The sequence below is a fragment of the Anomaloglossus baeobatrachus genome, unplaced genomic scaffold, assembly GCF_048569485.1.
Source record: "Anomaloglossus baeobatrachus isolate aAnoBae1 unplaced genomic scaffold, aAnoBae1.hap1 Scaffold_542, whole genome shotgun sequence".
NCBI classification, from domain to species: domain Eukaryota; kingdom Metazoa; phylum Chordata; class Amphibia; order Anura; family Aromobatidae; genus Anomaloglossus; species Anomaloglossus baeobatrachus.
In genome coordinates this window covers 183,024-202,431 of record NW_027444798.1, presented here as the reverse complement: position 1 = coordinate 202,431, position 19,408 = coordinate 183,024, and the positions used below count along the sequence as shown (strand labels likewise).

Below are 19,408 nucleotides of genomic sequence, written 5' to 3'. Positions count from 1 at the left end.
GTAAGCTTTTCTGTAGCCTGCCTGTTGATGTATTTTCGGTTTGAACAGTGCACAACATGAAGAGACGGAACACTGGCGGCTTGTCACAATGCCCCCCGATATGACATCACAATAGCGCTGCTGCCTAGAAAACAAGCTGCGCAGAAGAAGTTGTTCTTTGGGTGGGAGGGTGGGCTAGTGGAAGGAGGGGGCAATCTCTTTTTTTCCCGGGTGGTAGGGGGATGACAGGAGAAGGGAAGCGGGTGGTGAGAAAGGTACAGAGGGCAGGGTTTGGGGGCTGGGAAGGAAAGGGAAAAGATTAGGGTTTGGGGATGATGAAAGGGCTTTCTACGGGTAAGGATGGCAAAGGGTGGCAGTGACGGAAAGTCAGGCAACCTGTCCTGTCCGTCTTTTTGTATCGTGAATTGGAAAGACTGCAAGGGGGAGGGGAGTTGCTTGCGCCCTAAAGGAGGAGTTATTCAGATTCATTGCAGTGGGCGGCGGCTGCAAAACGCACCATTCTTCTTGTTTTTGCTCTGCAAAGCAGCCTTTTCAAGGGTTGGCTTGGGTGACAAAATGTCTTGTGTAGGCGTGGGTTTGTCTCCCTCTCGCTCTCTCTCCCTAAGATGTGTCCGGCATAGGCCAGGGTGCCACTCGAGGCCCAAACCAATTCTGGTTATCGCTTCTCGGCCTTTTGGCTAAGATCAAGTGTAGTATCTGTTCTTATCAGTTTAATATCTGATACGTCCCCTATCTGGGGACCATATATTAAATGGATTTTTAGAACAGGGAGATGGAAAAAGAGCTTGCTCTGTCCACTCCACGCATTGACCTGGTATTGCAGTACCTCCAGGAACGGTGCACCCCTTCTTAACCCAGTTTCCAAAAGCAGAACTCGATTCACCTGATTCATATTAGCCCGATTAGCGAATTGAAATGAATTTTTATCTAACACACTTTTTACTTGCTTTATTCATCCAAATAGCAAACTCATCACCACTCAACTTCACCAACTCTGCTATGTCCCGTGCAGTATCTTGTTGTCAGTCTAATCTAGATCATGTGTAATTGAATGGAATAGATCCCTTTTGGACAAAGTGGAGTCAGATGCTGCAGTGACCACAGGTGTGAGAGGATCTACAATTGGCATCTGGTGTTATCTCTCTGCTTCCACTCCAAATAAAGTTACCTGTTGTTACCTGAACGTCAAATACTAAGAATGGGCGGCCTATGAAAGAATTAGTACTTTCATTAAGTATACTAAACCGGCTAATTGGGAATAGACAAACTGTAAAAAGCCCTCTGAGAAAGCCCCTCTCTAACCTTTGTTAGTAAGCTTTTCTGTAGCCTGCCTGTTGATGTATTTTCGGTTTGAACAGTGCACAACATGAAGAGACGGAACACTGGCGGCTTGTCACAATGCCCCCCGATGACATCACAATAGCGCTGCTGCCTAGAAAACAAGCTGCGCAGAAGAAGTTGTTCTTTGGGTGGGAGGGTGGGCTAGTGGAAGGAGGGGGCAATCTCTTTTTTTCCCGGGTGGTAGGGGGATGACAGGAGAAGGGAAGCGGGTGGTGAGAAAGGTACAGAGGGCAGGGTTTGGGGGCTGGGAAGGAAAGGGAAAAGATTAGGGTTTGGGGATGATGAAAGGGCTTTCTACGGGTAAGGATGGCAAAGGGTGGCAGTGACGGAAAGTCAGGCAACCTGTCCTGTCCGTCTTTTTGTATCGTGAATTGGAAAGACTGCAAGGGGGAGGGGAGTTGCTTGCGCCCTAAAGGAGGAGTTATTCAGATTCATTGCAGTGGGCGGCGGCTGCAAAACGCACCATTCTTCTTGTTTTTGCTCTGCAAAGCAGCCTTTTCAAGGGTTGGCTTGGGTGACAAAATGTCTTGTGTAGGCGTGGGTTTGTCTCCCTCTCGCTCTCTCTCCCTAAGATGTGTCCGGCATAGGCCAGGGTGCCACTCGAGGCCCAAACCAATTCTGGTTATCGCTTCTCGGCCTTTTGGCTAAGATCAAGTGTAGTATCTGTTCTTATCAGTTTAATATCTGATACGTCCCCTATCTGGGGACCATATATTAAATGGATTTTTAGAACAGGGAGATGGAAAAAGAGCTTGCTCTGTCCACTCCACGCATTGACCTGGTATTGCAGTACCTCCAGGAACGGTGCACCCCTTCTTAACCCAGTTTCCAAAAGCAGAACTCGATTCACCTGATTCATATTAGCCCGATTAGCGAATTGAAATGAATTTTTATCTAACACACTTTTTACTTGCTTTATTCATCCAAATAGCAAACTCATCACCACTCAACTTCACCAACTCTGCTATGTCCCGTGCAGTATCTTGTTGTCAGTCTAATCTAGATCATGTGTAATTGAATGGAATAGATCCCTTTTGGACAAAGTGGAGTCAGATGCTGCAGTGACCACAGGTGTGAGAGGATCTACAATTGGCATCTGGTGTTATCTCTCTGCTTCCACTCCAAATAAAGTTACCTGTTGTTACCTGAACGTCAAATACTAAGAATGGGCGGCCTATGAAAGAATTAGTACTTTCATTAAGTATACTAAACCGGCTAATTGGGAATAGACAAACTGTAAAAAGCCCTCTGAGAAAGCCCCTCTCTAACCTTTGTTAGTAAGCTTTTCTGTAGCCTGCCTGTTGATGTATTTTCGGTTTGAACAGTGCACAACATGAAGAGACGGAACACTGGCGGCTTGTCACAATGCCCCCCGATGACATCACAATAGCGCTGCTGCCTAGAAAACAAGCTGCGCAGAAGAAGTTGTTCTTTGGGTGGGAGGGTGGGCTAGTGGAAGGAGGGGGCAATCTCTTTTTTTCCCGGGTGGTAGGGGGATGACAGGAGAAGGGAAGCGGGTGGTGAGAAAGGTACAGAGGGCAGGGTTTGGGGGCTGGGAAGGAAAGGGAAAAGATTAGGGTTTGGGGATGATGAAAGGGCTTTCTACGGGTAAGGATGGCAAAGGGTGGCAGTGACGGAAAGTCAGGCAACCTGTCCTGTCCGTCTTTTTGTATCGTGAATTGGAAAGACTGCAAGGGGGAGGGGAGTTGCTTGCGCCCTAAAGGAGGAGTTATTCAGATTCATTGCAGTGGGCGGCGGCTGCAAAACGCACCATTCTTCTTGTTTTTGCTCTGCAAAGCAGCCTTTTCAAGGGTTGGCTTGGGTGACAAAATGTCTTGTGTAGGCGTGGGTTTGTCTCCCTCTCGCTCTCTCTCCCTAAGATGTGTCCGGCATAGGCCAGGGTGCCACTCGAGGCCCAAACCAATTCTGGTTATCGCTTCTCGGCCTTTTGGCTAAGATCAAGTGTAGTATCTGTTCTTATCAGTTTAATATCTGATACGGCCCCTATCTGGGGACCATATATTAAATGGATTTTTAGAACAGGGAGATGGAAAAAGAGCTTGCTCTGTCCACTCCACGCATTGACCTGGTATTGCAGTACCTCCAGGACCGGTGCACCCCTTCTTAACCCAGTTTCCAAAAGCAGAACTCGATTCACCTGATTCATATTAGCCCGATTAGCGAATTGAAATGAATTTTTATCTAACACACTTTTTACTTGCTTTATTCATCCAAATAGCAAACTCATCACCACTCAACTTCACCAACTCTGCTATGTCCCGTGCAGTATCTTGTTGTCAGTCTAATCTAGATCATGTGTAATTGAATGGAATAGATCCCTTTTGGACAAAGTGGAGTCAGATGCTGCAGTGACCACAGGTGTGAGAGGATCTACAATTGGCATCTGGTGTTATCTCTCTGCTTCCACTCCAAATAAAGTTACCTGTTGTTACCTGAACGTCAAATACTAAGAATGGGCGGCCTATGAAAGAATTAGTACTTTCATTAAGTATACTAAACCGGCTAATTGGGAATAGACAAACTGTAAAAAGCCCTCTGAGAAAGCCCCTCTCTAACCTTTGTTAGTAAGCTTTTCTGTAGCCTGCCTGTTGATGTATTTTCGGTTTGAACAGTGCACAACATGAAGAGACGGAACACTGGCGGCTTGTCACAATGCCCCCCGATGACATCACAATAGCGCTGCTGCCTAGAAAACAAGCTGCGCAGAAGAAGTTGTTCTTTGGGTGGGAGGGTGGGCTAGTGGAAGGAGGGGGCAATCTCTTTTTTTCCCGGGTGGTAGGGGGATGACAGGAGAAGGGAAGCGGGTGGTGAGAAAGGTACAGAGGGCAGGGTTTGGGGGCTGGGAAGGAAAGGGAAAAGATTAGGGTTTGGGGATGATGAAAGGGCTTTCTACGGGTAAGGATGGCAAAGGGTGGCAGTGACGGAAAGTCAGGCAACCTGTCCTGTCCGTCTTTTTGTATCGTGAATTGGAAAGACTGCAAGGGGGAGGGGAGTTGCTTGCGCCCTAAAGGAGGAGTTATTCAGATTCATTGCAGTGGGCGGCGGCTGCAAAACGCACCATTCTTCTTGTTTTTGCTCTGCAAAGCAGCCTTTTCAAGGGTTGGCTTGGGTGACAAAATGTCTTGTGTAGGCGTGGGTTTGTCTCCCTCTCGCTCTCTCTCCCTAAGATGTGTCCGGCATAGGCCAGGGTGCCACTCGAGGCCCAAACCAATTCTGGTTATCGCTTCTCGGCCTTTTGGCTAAGATCAAGTGTAGTATCTGTTCTTATCAGTTTAATATCTGATACGTCCCCTATCTGGGGACCATATATTAAATGGATTTTTAGAACAGGGAGATGGAAAAAGAGCTTGCTCTGTCCACTCCACGCATTGACCTGGTATTGCAGTACCTCCAGGACCGGTGCACCCCTTCTTAACCCAGTTTCCAAAAGCAGAACTCGATTCACCTGATTCATATTAGCCCGATTAGCGAATTGAAATGAATTTTTATCTAACACACTTTTTACTTGCTTTATTCATCCAAATAGCAAACTCATCACCACTCAACTTCACCAACTCTGCTATGTCCCGTGCAGTATCTTGTTGTCAGTCTAATCTAGATCATGTGTAATTGAATGGAATAGATCCCTTTTGGACAAAGTGGAGTCAGATGCTGCAGTGACCACAGGTGTGAGAGGATCTACAATTGGCATCTGGTGTTATCTCTCTGCTTCCACTCCAAATAAAGTTACCTGTTGTTACCTGAACGTCAAATACTAAGAATGGGCGGCCTATGAAAGAATTAGTACTTTCATTAAGTATACTAAACCGGCTAATTGGGAATAGACAAACTGTAAAAAGCCCTCTGAGAAAGCCCCTCTCTAACCTTTGTTAGTAAGCTTTTCTGTAGCCTGCCTGTTGATGTATTTTCGGTTTGAACAGTGCACAACATGAAGAGACGGAACACTGGCGGCTTGTCACAATGCCCCCCGATGACATCACAATAGCGCTGCTGCCTAGAAAACAAGCTGCGCAGAAGAAGTTGTTCTTTGGGTGGGAGGGTGGGCTAGTGGAAGGAGGGGGCAATCTCTTTTTTTCCCGGGTGGTAGGGGGATGACAGGAGAAGGGAAGCGGGTGGTGAGAAAGGTACAGAGGGCAGGGTTTGGGGGCTGGGAAGGAAAGGGAAAAGATTAGGGTTTGGGGATGATGAAAGGGCTTTCTACGGGTAAGGATGGCAAAGGGTGGCAGTGACGGAAAGTCAGGCAACCTGTCCTGTCCGTCTTTTTGTATCGTGAATTGGAAAGACTGCAAGGGGGAGGGGAGTTGCTTGCGCCCTAAAGGAGGAGTTATTCAGATTCATTGCAGTGGGCGGCGGCTGCAAAACGCACCATTCTTCTTGTTTTTGCTCTGCAAAGCAGCCTTTTCAAGGGTTGGCTTGGGTGACAAAATGTCTTGTGTAGGCGTGGGTTTGTCTCCCTCTCGCTCTCTCTCCCTAAGATGTGTCCGGCATAGGCCAGGGTGCCACTCGAGGCCCAAACCAATTCTGGTTATCGCTTCTCGGCCTTTTGGCTAAGATCAAGTGTAGTATCTGTTCTTATCAGTTTAATATCTGATACGTCCCCTATCTGGGGACCATATATTAAATGGATTTTTAGAACAGGGAGATGGAAAAAGAGCTTGCTCTGTCCACTCCACGCATTGACCTGGTATTGCAGTACCTCCAGGAACGGTGCACCCCTTCTTAACCCAGTTTCCAAAAGCAGAACTCGATTCACCTGATTCATATTAGCCCGATTAGCGAATTGAAATGAATTTTTATCTAACACACTTTTTACTTGCTTTATTCATCCAAATAGCAAACTCATCACCACTCAACTTCACCAACTCTGCTATGTCCCGTGCAGTATCTTGTTGTCAGTCTAATCTAGATCATGTGTAATTGAATGGAATAGATCCCTTTTGGACAAAGTGGAGTCAGATGCTGCAGTGACCACAGGTGTGAGAGGATCTACAATTGGCATCTGGTGTTATCTCTCTGCTTCCACTCCAAATAAAGTTACCTGTTGTTACCTGAACGTCAAATACTAAGAATGGGCGGCCTATGAAAGAATTAGTACTTTCATTAAGTATACTAAACCGGCTAATTGGGAATAGACAAACTGTAAAAAGCCCTCTGAGAAAGCCCCTCTCTAACCTTTGTTAGTAAGCTTTTCTGTAGCCTGCCTGTTGATGTATTTTCGGTTTGAACAGTGCACAACATGAAGAGACGGAACACTGGCGGCTTGTCACAATGCCCCCCGATGACATCACAATAGCGCTGCTGCCTAGAAAACAAGCTGCGCAGAAGAAGTTGTTCTTTGGGTGGGAGGGTGGGCTAGTGGAAGGAGGGGGCAATCTCTTTTTTTCCCGGGTGGTAGGGGGATGACAGGAGAAGGGAAGCGGGTGGTGAGAAAGGTACAGAGGGCAGGGTTTGGGGGCTGGGAAGGAAAGGGAAAAGATTAGGGTTTGGGGATGATGAAAGGGCTTTCTACGGGTAAGGATGGCAAAGGGTGGCAGTGACGGAAAGTCAGGCAACCTGTCCTGTCCGTCTTTTTGTATCGTGAATTGGAAAGACTGCAAGGGGGAGGGGAGTTGCTTGCGCCCTAAAGGAGGAGTTATTCAGATTCATTGCAGTGGGCGGCGGCTGCAAAACGCACCATTCTTCTTGTTTTTGCTCTGCAAAGCAGCCTTTTCAAGGGTTGGCTTGGGTGACAAAATGTCTTGTGTAGGCGTGGGTTTGTCTCCCTCTCGCTCTCTCTCCCTAAGATGTGTCCGGCATAGGCCAGGGTGCCACTCGAGGCCCAAACCAATTCTGGTTATCGCTTCTCGGCCTTTTGGCTAAGATCAAGTGTAGTATCTGTTCTTATCAGTTTAATATCTGATACGTCCCCTATCTGGGGACCATATATTAAATGGATTTTTAGAACAGGGAGATGGAAAAAGAGCTTGCTCTGTCCACTCCACGCATTGACCTGGTATTGCAGTACCTCCAGGAACGGTGCACCCCTTCTTAACCCAGTTTCCAAAAGCAGAACTCGATTCACCTGATTCATATTAGCCCGATTAGCGAATTGAAATGAATTTTTATCTAACACACTTTTTACTTGCTTTATTCATCCAAATAGCAAACTCATCACCACTCAACTTCACCAACTCTGCTATGTCCCGTGCAGTATCTTGTTGTCAGTCTAATCTAGATCATGTGTAATTGAATGGAATAGATCCCTTTTGGACAAAGTGGAGTCAGATGCTGCAGTGACCACAGGTGTGAGAGGATCTACAATTGGCATCTGGTGTTATCTCTCTGCTTCCACTCCAAATAAAGTTACCTGTTGTTACCTGAACGTCAAATACTAAGAATGGGCGGCCTATGAAAGAATTAGTACTTTCATTAAGTATACTAAACCGGCTAATTGGGAATAGACAAACTGTAAAAAGCCCTCTGAGAAAGCCCCTCTCTAACCTTTGTTAGTAAGCTTTTCTGTAGCCTGCCTGTTGATGTATTTTCGGTTTGAACAGTGCACAACATGAAGAGACGGAACACTGGCGGCTTGTCACAATGCCCCCCGATGACATCACAATAGCGCTGCTGCCTAGAAAACAAGCTGCGCAGAAGAAGTTGTTCTTTGGGTGGGAGGGTGGGCTAGTGGAAGGAGGGGGCAATCTCTTTTTTTCCCGGGTGGTAGGGGGATGACAGGAGAAGGGAAGCGGGTGGTGAGAAAGGTACAGAGGGCAGGGTTTGGGGGCTGGGAAGGAAAGGGAAAAGATTAGGGTTTGGGGATGATGAAAGGGCTTTCTACGGGTAAGGATGGCAAAGGGTGGCAGTGACGGAAAGTCAGGCAACCTGTCCTGTCCGTCTTTTTGTATCGTGAATTGGAAAGACTGCAAGGGGGAGGGGAGTTGCTTGCGCCCTAAAGGAGGAGTTATTCAGATTCATTGCAGTGGGCGGCGGCTGCAAAACGCACCATTCTTCTTGTTTTTGCTCTGCAAAGCAGCCTTTTCAAGGGTTGGCTTGGGTGACAAAATGTCTTGTGTAGGCGTGGGTTTGTCTCCCTCTCGCTCTCTCTCCCTAAGATGTGTCCGGCATAGGCCAGGGTGCCACTCGAGGCCCAAACCAATTCTGGTTATCGCTTCTCGGCCTTTTGGCTAAGATCAAGTGTAGTATCTGTTCTTATCAGTTTAATATCTGATACGTCCCCTATCTGGGGACCATATATTAAATGGATTTTTAGAACAGGGAGATGGAAAAAGAGCTTGCTCTGTCCACTCCACGCATTGACCTGGTATTGCAGTACCTCCAGGAACGGTGCACCCCTTCTTAACCCAGTTTCCAAAAGCAGAACTCGATTCACCTGATTCATATTAGCCCGATTAGCGAATTGAAATGAATTTTTATCTAACACACTTTTTACTTGCTTTATTCATCCAAATAGCAAACTCATCACCACTCAACTTCACCAACTCTGCTATGTCCCGTGCAGTATCTTGTTGTCAGTCTAATCTAGATCATGTGTAATTGAATGGAATAGATCCCTTTTGGACAAAGTGGAGTCAGATGCTGCAGTGACCACAGGTGTGAGAGGATCTACAATTGGCATCTGGTGTTATCTCTCTGCTTCCACTCCAAATAAAGTTACCTGTTGTTACCTGAACGTCAAATACTAAGAATGGGCGGCCTATGAAAGAATTAGTACTTTCATTAAGTATACTAAACCGGCTAATTGGGAATAGACAAACTGTAAAAAGCCCTCTGAGAAAGCCCCTCTCTAACCTTTGTTAGTAAGCTTTTCTGTAGCCTGCCTGTTGATGTATTTTCGGTTTGAACAGTGCACAACATGAAGAGACGGAACACTGGCGGCTTGTCACAATGCCCCCCGATGACATCACAATAGCGCTGCTGCCTAGAAAACAAGCTGCGCAGAAGAAGTTGTTCTTTGGGTGGGAGGGTGGGCTAGTGGAAGGAGGGGGCAATCTCTTTTTTTCCCGGGTGGTAGGGGGATGACAGGAGAAGGGAAGCGGGTGGTGAGAAAGGTACAGAGGGCAGGGTTTGGGGGCTGGGAAGGAAAGGGAAAAGATTAGGGTTTGGGGATGATGAAAGGGCTTTCTACGGGTAAGGATGGCAAAGGGTGGCAGTGACGGAAAGTCAGGCAACCTGTCCTGTCCGTCTTTTTGTATCGTGAATTGGAAAGACTGCAAGGGGGAGGGGAGTTGCTTGCGCCCTAAAGGAGGAGTTATTCAGATTCATTGCAGTGGGCGGCGGCTGCAAAACGCACCATTCTTCTTGTTTTTGCTCTGCAAAGCAGCCTTTTCAAGGGTTGGCTTGGGTGACAAAATGTCTTGTGTAGGCGTGGGTTTGTCTCCCTCTCGCTCTCTCTCCCTAAGATGTGTCCGGCATAGGCCAGGGTGCCACTCGAGGCCCAAACCAATTCTGGTTATCGCTTCTCGGCCTTTTGGCTAAGATCAAGTGTAGTATCTGTTCTTATCAGTTTAATATCTGATACGTCCCCTATCTGGGGACCATATATTAAATGGATTTTTAGAACAGGGAGATGGAAAAAGAGCTTCCACTCCACGCATTGACCTGGTATTGCAGTACCTCCAGGAACGGTGCACCCCTTCTTAACCCAGTTTCCAAAAGCAGAACTCGATTCACCTGATTCATATTAGCCCGATTAGCGAATTGAAATGAATTTTTATCTAACACACTTTTTACTTGCTTTATTCATCCAAATAGCAAACTCATCACCACTCAACTTCACCAACTCTGCTATGTCCCGTGCAGTATCTTGTTGTCAGTCTAATCTAGATCATGTGTAATTGAATGGAATAGATCCCTTTTGGACAAAGTGGAGTCAGATGCTGCAGTGACCACAGGTGTGAGAGGATCTACAATTGGCATCTGGTGTTATCTCTCTGCTTCCACTCCAAATAAAGTTACCTGTTGTTACCTGAACGTCAAATACTAAGAATGGGCGGCCTATGAAAGAATTAGTACTTTCATTAAGTATACTAAACCGGCTAATTGGGAATAGACAAACTGTAAAAAGCCCTCTGAGAAAGCCCCTCTCTAACCTTTGTTAGTAAGCTTTTCTGTAGCCTGCCTGTTGATGTATTTTCGGTTTGAACAGTGCACAACATGAAGAGACGGAACACTGGCGGCTTGTCACAATGCCCCCCGATGACATCACAATAGCGCTGCTGCCTAGAAAACAAGCTGCGCAGAAGAAGTTGTTCTTTGGGTGGGAGGGTGGGCTAGTGGAAGGAGGGGGCAATCTCTTTTTTTCCCGGGTGGTAGGGGGATGACAGGAGAAGGGAAGCGGGTGGTGAGAAAGGTACAGAGGGCAGGGTTTGGGGGCTGGGAAGGAAAGGGAAAAGATTAGGGTTTGGGGATGATGAAAGGGCTTTCTACGGGTAAGGATGGCAAAGGGTGGCAGTGACGGAAAGTCAGGCAACCTGTCCTGTCCGTCTTTTTGTATCGTGAATTGGAAAGACTGCAAGGGGGAGGGGAGTTGCTTGCGCCCTAAAGGAGGAGTTATTCAGATTCATTGCAGTGGGCGGCGGCTGCAAAACGCACCATTCTTCTTGTTTTTGCTCTGCAAAGCAGCCTTTTCAAGGGTTGGCTTGGGTGACAAAATGTCTTGTGTAGGCGTGGGTTTGTCTCCCTCTCGCTCTCTCTCCCTAAGATGTGTCCGGCATAGGCCAGGGTGCCACTCGAGGCCCAAACCAATTCTGGTTATCGCTTCTCGGCCTTTTGGCTAAGATCAAGTGTAGTATCTGTTCTTATCAGTTTAATATCTGATACGTCCCCTATCTGGGGACCATATATTAAATGGATTTTTAGAACAGGGAGATGGAAAAAGAGCTTGCTCTGTCCACTCCACGCATTGACCTGGTATTGCAGTACCTCCAGGAACGGTGCACCCCTTCTTAACCCAGTTTCCAAAAGCAGAACTCGATTCACCTGATTCATATTAGCCCGATTAGCGAATTGAAATGAATTTTTATCTAACACACTTTTTACTTGCTTTATTCATCCAAATAGCAAACTCATCACCACTCAACTTCACCAACTCTGCTATGTCCCGTGCAGTATCTTGTTGTCAGTCTAATCTAGATCATGTGTAATTGAATGGAATAGATCCCTTTTGGACAAAGTGGAGTCAGATGCTGCAGTGACCACAGGTGTGAGAGGATCTACAATTGGCATCTGGTGTTATCTCTCTGCTTCCACTCCAAATAAAGTTACCTGTTGTTACCTGAACGTCAAATACTAAGAATGGGCGGCCTATGAAAGAATTAGTACTTTCATTAAGTATACTAAACCGGCTAATTGGGAATAGACAAACTGTAAAAAGCCCTCTGAGAAAGCCCCTCTCTAACCTTTGTTAGTAAGCTTTTCTGTAGCCTGCCTGTTGATGTATTTTCGGTTTGAACAGTGCACAACATGAAGAGACGGAACACTGGCGGCTTGTCACAATGCCCCCCGATGACATCACAATAGCGCTGCTGCCTAGAAAACAAGCTGCGCAGAAGAAGTTGTTCTTTGGGTGGGAGGGTGGGCTAGTGGAAGGAGGGGGCAATCTCTTTTTTTCCCGGGTGGTAGGGGGATGACAGGAGAAGGGAAGCGGGTGGTGAGAAAGGTACAGAGGGCAGGGTTTGGGGGCTGGGAAGGAAAGGGAAAAGATTAGGGTTTGGGGATGATGAAAGGGCTTTCTACGGGTAAGGATGGCAAAGGGTGGCAGTGACGGAAAGTCAGGCAACCTGTCCTGTCCGTCTTTTTGTATCGTGAATTGGAAAGACTGCAAGGGGGAGGGGAGTTGCTTGCGCCCTAAAGGAGGAGTTATTCAGATTCATTGCAGTGGGCGGCGGCTGCAAAACGCACCATTCTTCTTGTTTTTGCTCTGCAAAGCAGCCTTTTCAAGGGTTGGCTTGGGTGACAAAATGTCTTGTGTAGGCGTGGGTTTGTCTCCCTCTCGCTCTCTCTCCCTAAGATGTGTCCGGCATAGGCCAGGGTGCCACTCGAGGCCCAAACCAATTCTGGTTATCGCTTCTCGGCCTTTTGGCTAAGATCAAGTGTAGTATCTGTTCTTATCAGTTTAATATCTGATACGTCCCCTATCTGGGGACCATATATTAAATGGATTTTTAGAACAGGGAGATGGAAAAAGAGCTTGCTCTGTCCACTCCACGCATTGACCTGGTATTGCAGTACCTCCAGGAACGGTGCACCCCTTCTTAACCCAGTTTCCAAAAGCAGAACTCGATTCACCTGATTCATATTAGCCCGATTAGCGAATTGAAATGAATTTTTATCTAACACACTTTTTACTTGCTTTATTCATCCAAATAGCAAACTCATCACCACTCAACTTCACCAACTCTGCTATGTCCCGTGCAGTATCTTGTTGTCAGTCTAATCTAGATCATGTGTAATTGAATGGAATAGATCCCTTTTGGACAAAGTGGAGTCAGATGCTGCAGTGACCACAGGTGTGAGAGGATCTACAATTGGCATCTGGTGTTATCTCTCTGCTTCCACTCCAAATAAAGTTACCTGTTGTTACCTGAACGTCAAATACTAAGAATGGGCGGCCTATGAAAGAATTAGTACTTTCATTAAGTATACTAAACCGGCTAATTGGGAATAGACAAACTGTAAAAAGCCCTCTGAGAAAGCCCCTCTCTAACCTTTGTTAGTAAGCTTTTCTGTAGCCTGCCTGTTGATGTATTTTCGGTTTGAACAGTGCACAACATGAAGAGACGGAACACTGGCGGCTTGTCACAATGCCCCCCGATGACATCACAATAGCGCTGCTGCCTAGAAAACAAGCTGCGCAGAAGAAGTTGTTCTTTGGGTGGGAGGGTGGGCTAGTGGAAGGAGGGGGCAATCTCTTTTTTTCCCGGGTGGTAGGGGGATGACAGGAGAAGGGAAGCGGGTGGTGAGAAAGGTACAGAGGGCAGGGTTTGGGGGCTGGGAAGGAAAGGGAAAAGATTAGGGTTTGGGGATGATGAAAGGGCTTTCTACGGGTAAGGATGGCAAAGGGTGGCAGTGACGGAAAGTCAGGCAACCTGTCCTGTCCGTCTTTTTGTATCGTGAATTGGAAAGACTGCAAGGGGGAGGGGAGTTGCTTGCGCCCTAAAGGAGGAGTTATTCAGATTCATTGCAGTGGGCGGCGGCTGCAAAACGCACCATTCTTCTTGTTTTTGCTCTGCAAAGCAGCCTTTTCAAGGGTTGGCTTGGGTGACAAAATGTCTTGTGTAGGCGTGGGTTTGTCTCCCTCTCGCTCTCTCTCCCTAAGATGTGTCCGGCATAGGCCAGGGTGCCACTCGAGGCCCAAACCAATTCTGGTTATCGCTTCTCGGCCTTTTGGCTAAGATCAAGTGTAGTATCTGTTCTTATCAGTTTAATATCTGATACGTCCCCTATCTGGGGACCATATATTAAATGGATTTTTAGAACAGGGAGATGGAAAAAGAGCTTGCTCTGTCCACTCCACGCATTGACCTGGTATTGCAGTACCTCCAGGAACGGTGCACCCCTTCTTAACCCAGTTTCCAAAAGCAGAACTCGATTCACCTGATTCATATTAGCCCGATTAGCGAATTGAAATGAATTTTTATCTAACACACTTTTTACTTGCTTTATTCATCCAAATAGCAAACTCATCACCACTCAACTTCACCAACTCTGCTATGTCCCGTGCAGTATCTTGTTGTCAGTCTAATCTAGATCATGTGTAATTGAATGGAATAGATCCCTTTTGGACAAAGTGGAGTCAGATGCTGCAGTGACCACAGGTGTGAGAGGATCTACAATTGGCATCTGGTGTTATCTCTCTGCTTCCACTCCAAATAAAGTTACCTGTTGTTACCTGAACGTCAAATACTAAGAATGGGCGGCCTATGAAAGAATTAGTACTTTCATTAAGTATACTAAACCGGCTAATTGGGAATAGACAAACTGTAAAAAGCCCTCTGAGAAAGCCCCTCTCTAACCTTTGTTAGTAAGCTTTTCTGTAGCCTGCCTGTTGATGTATTTTCGGTTTGAACAGTGCACAACATGAAGAGACGGAACACTGGCGGCTTGTCACAATGCCCCCCGATGACATCACAATAGCGCTGCTGCCTAGAAAACAAGCTGCGCAGAAGAAGTTGTTCTTTGGGTGGGAGGGTGGGCTAGTGGAAGGAGGGGGCAATCTCTTTTTTTCCCGGGTGGTAGGGGGATGACAGGAGAAGGGAAGCGGGTGGTGAGAAAGGTACAGAGGGCAGGGTTTGGGGGCTGGGAAGGAAAGGGAAAAGATTAGGGTTTGGGGATGATGAAAGGGCTTTCTACGGGTAAGGATGGCAAAGGGTGGCAGTGACGGAAAGTCAGGCAACCTGTCCTGTCCGTCTTTTTGTATCGTGAATTGGAAAGACTGCAAGGGGGAGGGGAGTTGCTTGCGCCCTAAAGGAGGAGTTATTCAGATTCATTGCAGTGGGCGGCGGCTGCAAAACGCACCATTCTTCTTGTTTTTGCTCTGCAAAGCAGCCTTTTCAAGGGTTGGCTTGGGTGACAAAATGTCTTGTGTAGGCGTGGGTTTGTCTCCCTCTCGCTCTCTCTCCCTAAGATGTGTCCGGCATAGGCCAGGGTGCCACTCGAGGCCCAAACCAATTCTGGTTATCGCTTCTCGGCCTTTTGGCTAAGATCAAGTGTAGTATCTGTTCTTATCAGTTTAATATCTGATACGTCCCCTATCTGGGGACCATATATTAAATGGATTTTTAGAACAGGGAGATGGAAAAAGAGCTTGCTCTGTCCACTCCACGCATTGACCTGGTATTGCAGTACCTCCAGGAACGGTGCACCCCTTCTTAACCCAGTTTCCAAAAGCAGAACTCGATTCACCTGATTCATATTAGCCCGATTAGCGAATTGAAATGAATTTTTATCTAACACACTTTTTACTTGCTTTATTCATCCAAATAGCAAACTCATCACCACTCAACTTCACCAACTCTGCTATGTCCCGTGCAGTATCTTGTTGTCAGTCTAATCTAGATCATGTGTAATTGAATGGAATAGATCCCTTTTGGACAAAGTGGAGTCAGATGCTGCAGTGACCACAGGTGTGAGAGGATCTACAATTGGCATCTGGTGTTATCTCTCTGCTTCCACTCCAAATAAAGTTACCTGTTGTTACCTGAACGTCAAATACTAAGAATGGGCGGCCTATGAAAGAATTAGTACTTTCATTAAGTATACTAAACCGGCTAATTGGGAATAGACAAACTGTAAAAAGCCCTCTGAGAAAGCCCCTCTCTAACCTTTGTTAGTAAGCTTTTCTGTAGCCTGCCTGTTGATGTATTTTCGGTTTGAACAGTGCACAACATGAAGAGACGGAACACTGGCGGCTTGTCACAATGCCCCCCGATGACATCACAATAGCGCTGCTGCCTAGAAAACAAGCTGCGCAGAAGAAGTTGTTCTTTGGGTGGGAGGGTGGGCTAGTGGAAGGAGGGGGCAATCTCTTTTTTTCCCGGGTGGTAGGGGGATGACAGGAGAAGGGAAGCGGGTGGTGAGAAAGGTACAGAGGGCAGGGTTTGGGGGCTGGGAAGGAAAGGGAAAAGATTAGGGTTTGGGGATGATGAAAGGGCTTTCTACGGGTAAGGATGGCAAAGGGTGGCAGTGACGGAAAGTCAGGCAACCTGTCCTGTCCGTCTTTTTGTATCGTGAATTGGAAAGACTGCAAGGGGGAGGGGAGTTGCTTGCGCCCTAAAGGAGGAGTTATTCAGATTCATTGCAGTGGGCGGCGGCTGCAAAACGCACCATTCTTCTTGTTTTTGCTCTGCAAAGCAGCCTTTTCAAGGGTTGGCTTGGGTGACAAAATGTCTTGTGTAGGCGTGGGTTTGTCTCCCTCTCGCTCTCTCTCCCTAAGATGTGTCCGGCATAGGCCAGGGTGCCACTCGAGGCCCAAACCAATTCTGGTTATCGCTTCTCGGCCTTTTGGCTAAGATCAAGTGTAGTGTCTGTGAGGCTCGGCAGATGCAATGCACACTGGAAGGTTGCGCTTGCTAGTACTCTGGATGTATAGTATATTCATCTAGAGGAAAACATGGCCCTGCCAGGATCGAGGCTATTAGACTGAGTAAGTGTGGGGGCTATGGTGCAATGTGCCCCAGGACTGACGACCCTGGAGTGAGTCTGAGCTTGCTGGCTTGGGACCCCGGCGAGCTTTGGGCTCTGTAGCACACCGTACCTTGCCCTTTCATACTTTCTGCGCATATTGCTCTATCCCGGCCTTCTGGCTAGGAAGAGAAATTTTTATAATCATGGTCGGAGGTCCGTTCAGCTTTGGGCTGAGAAACCAACACCCGGTTGGAGGTCCGGGTCAGCTTCGGCTGAGAAACCAACACCCGGTTGGAGGTCCGGGTCAGCTTCGGCTGAGAAACCAACACCCGGTTGGAGGTCCGGGTCAGTTTCGGCTGAGAAACCAACACCCGGTTGGAGGTCCGGGTCAGCTTCGGCTGAGAAACCAACACCCGGTTGGAGGTCCGGTTAGCCTTGGGCTGAGAAACCAACACCGGTTGACGGTCCGGGCAGTTTCGGCTGCGAAACCAACAACTAGTAGCTCTCTACTCCACTTGGGTAAGATGCCTGGGTGGATGCTGGGAGCAACGACAAGGCTCAACCAGGCTTCGGCTTGGGGGAGCACCGAAGATCCCTGACCCTTGCTGTGGCCTTCTGGCTCAGAGGGACGGGGTTGATTTTTGGGGACCCTCTCCTCACGGAGGGGTCCACACGAATCCTAGCCTTTGCACTGTTTTTGGTGTGACTTCGGTCATGCATTTTTTGCGGTGCTTTGGAAAGCTTCATTAAATCAAAAATCTGTTCTTATCAGTTTAATATCTGATACGTCCCCTATCTGGGGACCATATATTAAATGGATTTTTAGAACAGGGAGATGGAAAAAGAGCTTGCTCTGTCCACTCCACGCATTGACCTGGTATTGCAGTACCTCCAGGAACGGTGCACCCCTTCTTAACCCAGTTTCCAAAAGCAGAACTCGATTCACCTGATTCATATTAGCCCGATTAGCGAATTGAAATGAATTTTTATCTAACACACTTTTTACTTGCTTTATTCATCCAAATAGCAAACTCATCACCACTCAACTTCACCAACTCTGCTATGTCCCGTGCAGTATCTTGTTGTCAGTCTAATCTAGATCATGTGTAATTGAATGGAATAGATCCCTTTTGGACAAAGTGGAGTCAGATGCTGCAGTGACCACAGGTGTGAGAGGATCTACAATTGGCATCTGGTGTTATCTCTCTGCTTCCACTCCAAATAAAGTTACCTGTTGTTACCTGAACGTCAAATACTAAGAATGGGCGGCCTATGAAAGAATTAGTACTTTCATTAAGTATACTAAACCGGCTAATTGGGAATAGACAAACTGTAAAAAGCCCTCTGAGAAAGCCCCTCTCTAACCTTTGTTAGTAAGCTTTTCTGTAGCCTGCCTGTTGATGTATTTTCGGTTTGAACAGTGCACAACATGAAGAGACGGAACACTGGCGGCTTGTCACAATGCCCCCCGATGACATCACAATAGCGCTGCTGCCTAGAAAACAAGCTGCGCAGAAGAAGTTGTTCTTTGGGTGGGAGGGTGGGCTAGTGGAAGGAGGGGGCAATCTCTTTTTTTCCCGGGTGGTAGGGGGATGACAGGAGAAGGGAAGCGGGTGGTGAGAAAGGTACAGAGGGCAGGGTTTGGGGGCTGGGAAGGAAAGGGAAAAGATTAGGGTTTGGGGATGATGAAAGGGCTTTCTACGGGTAAGGATGGCAAAGGGTGGCAGTGACGGAAAGTCAGGCAACCTGTCCTGTCCGTCTTTTTGTATCGTGAATTGGAAAGACTGCAAGGGGGAGGGGAGTTGCTTGCGCCCTAAAGGAGGAGTTATTCAGATTCATTGCAGTGGGCGGCGGCTGCAAAACGCACCATTCTTCTTGTTTTTGCTCTGCAAAGCAGCCTTTTCAAGGGTTGGCTTGGGTGACAAAATGTCTTGTGTAGGCGTGGGTTTGTCTCCCTCTCGCTCTCTCTCCCTAAGATGTGTCCGGCATAGGCCAGGGTGCCACTTGAGGCCCAAACCAATTCTGGTTATCGCTTCTCGGCCTTTTGGCTAAGATCAAGTGTAGTATCTGTTCTTATCAGTTTAATATCTGATACGTCCCCTATCTGGGGACCATATATTAAATGGATTTTTAGAACAGGGAGATAGAAAAAGAGCTTGCTCTGTCCACTCCACGCATTGACCTGGTATTGCAGTACCTCCAGGAACGGTGCACCCCTTCTTAACCCAGTTTCCAAAAGCAGAACTCGATTCACCTGATTCATATTAGCCCGATTAGCGAATTGAAATGAATTTTTATCTAACACACTTTTTACTTGCTTTATTCATCCAAATAGCAAACTCATCACCACTCAACTTCACCAACTCTGCTATGTCCCGTGCAGTATCTTGTTGTCAGTCTAATCTAGATCATGTGTAATTGAATGGAATAGATCCCTTTTGGACAAAGTGGAGTCAGATGCTGCAGTGACCACAGGTGTGAGAGGATCTACAATTGGCATCTGGTGTTATCTCTCTGCTTCCACTCCAAATAAAGTTACCTGTTGTTACCTGAACGTCAAATACTAAGAATGGGCGGCCTATGAAAGAATTAGTACTTTCATTAAGTATACTAAACCGGCTAATTGGGAATAGACAAACTGTAAAAAGCCCTCTGAGAAAGCCCCTCTCTAACCTTTGTTAGTAAGCTTTTCTGTAGCCTGCCTGTTGATGTATTTTCGGTTTGAACAGTGCACAACATGAAGAGACGGAACACTGGCGGCTTGTCACAATGCCCCCCGATGACATCACAATAGCGCTGCTGCCTAGAAAACAAGCTGCGCAGAAGAAGTTGTTCTTTGGGTGGGAGGGTGGGCTAGTGGAAGGAGGGGGCAATCTCTTTTTTTCCCGGGTGGTAGGGGGATGACAGGAGAAGGGAAGCGGGT

The 19,408-nt window shown here is 47.2% G+C and overlaps 14 non-coding genes across 14 annotated transcripts; all 14 read left to right on the top strand.

The window, feature by feature from the left end:
* The first annotated feature begins 657 nt into the window (after positions 1 to 657).
* On the top strand, positions 658 to 848 carry LOC142283555 (U2 spliceosomal RNA). Its single transcript, XR_012745186.1, has one exon. It is a non-coding gene; the product is annotated as a U2 spliceosomal RNA (small nuclear RNA).
* A 1,117-nt stretch (positions 849 to 1,965) lies between these two features.
* On the top strand, positions 1,966 to 2,156 carry LOC142283554 (U2 spliceosomal RNA). The gene has a single exon (XR_012745185.1). It is a non-coding gene; the product is annotated as a U2 spliceosomal RNA (small nuclear RNA).
* Positions 2,157 to 3,273: 1,117 nt separating this feature from the next.
* Positions 3,274 to 3,464, top strand: LOC142283562 (U2 spliceosomal RNA). Its single transcript, XR_012745193.1, has one exon. It is a non-coding gene; the product is annotated as a U2 spliceosomal RNA (small nuclear RNA).
* A 1,117-nt stretch (positions 3,465 to 4,581) lies between these two features.
* On the top strand, positions 4,582 to 4,772 carry LOC142283557 (U2 spliceosomal RNA). Its single transcript, XR_012745188.1, has one exon. It is a non-coding gene; the product is annotated as a U2 spliceosomal RNA (small nuclear RNA).
* A 1,117-nt stretch (positions 4,773 to 5,889) lies between these two features.
* Positions 5,890 to 6,080, top strand: LOC142283553 (U2 spliceosomal RNA). Its single transcript, XR_012745184.1, has one exon. It is a non-coding gene; the product is annotated as a U2 spliceosomal RNA (small nuclear RNA).
* Positions 6,081 to 7,197: 1,117 nt separating this feature from the next.
* On the top strand, positions 7,198 to 7,388 carry LOC142283552 (U2 spliceosomal RNA). The gene has a single exon (XR_012745183.1). It is a non-coding gene; the product is annotated as a U2 spliceosomal RNA (small nuclear RNA).
* A 1,117-nt stretch (positions 7,389 to 8,505) lies between these two features.
* On the top strand, positions 8,506 to 8,696 carry LOC142283551 (U2 spliceosomal RNA). Its single transcript, XR_012745182.1, has one exon. It is a non-coding gene; the product is annotated as a U2 spliceosomal RNA (small nuclear RNA).
* Positions 8,697 to 9,813: 1,117 nt separating this feature from the next.
* On the top strand, positions 9,814 to 9,997 carry LOC142283566 (U2 spliceosomal RNA). Its single transcript, XR_012745196.1, has one exon. It is a non-coding gene; the product is annotated as a U2 spliceosomal RNA (small nuclear RNA).
* A 1,117-nt stretch (positions 9,998 to 11,114) lies between these two features.
* On the top strand, positions 11,115 to 11,305 carry LOC142283549 (U2 spliceosomal RNA). The gene has a single exon (XR_012745180.1). It is a non-coding gene; the product is annotated as a U2 spliceosomal RNA (small nuclear RNA).
* A 1,117-nt stretch (positions 11,306 to 12,422) lies between these two features.
* Positions 12,423 to 12,613, top strand: LOC142283547 (U2 spliceosomal RNA). The gene has a single exon (XR_012745179.1). It is a non-coding gene; the product is annotated as a U2 spliceosomal RNA (small nuclear RNA).
* A 1,117-nt stretch (positions 12,614 to 13,730) lies between these two features.
* LOC142283546 (U2 spliceosomal RNA) lies at positions 13,731 to 13,921 on the top strand. Its single transcript, XR_012745178.1, has one exon. It is a non-coding gene; the product is annotated as a U2 spliceosomal RNA (small nuclear RNA).
* Positions 13,922 to 15,038: 1,117 nt separating this feature from the next.
* Positions 15,039 to 15,229, top strand: LOC142283545 (U2 spliceosomal RNA). Its single transcript, XR_012745177.1, has one exon. It is a non-coding gene; the product is annotated as a U2 spliceosomal RNA (small nuclear RNA).
* A 1,974-nt stretch (positions 15,230 to 17,203) lies between these two features.
* Positions 17,204 to 17,396, top strand: LOC142283568 (U2 spliceosomal RNA). The gene has a single exon (XR_012745198.1). It is a non-coding gene; the product is annotated as a U2 spliceosomal RNA (small nuclear RNA).
* Positions 17,397 to 18,513: 1,117 nt separating this feature from the next.
* On the top strand, positions 18,514 to 18,704 carry LOC142283559 (U2 spliceosomal RNA). The gene has a single exon (XR_012745190.1). It is a non-coding gene; the product is annotated as a U2 spliceosomal RNA (small nuclear RNA).
* Positions 18,705 to 19,408: the final 704 nt, after the last annotated feature.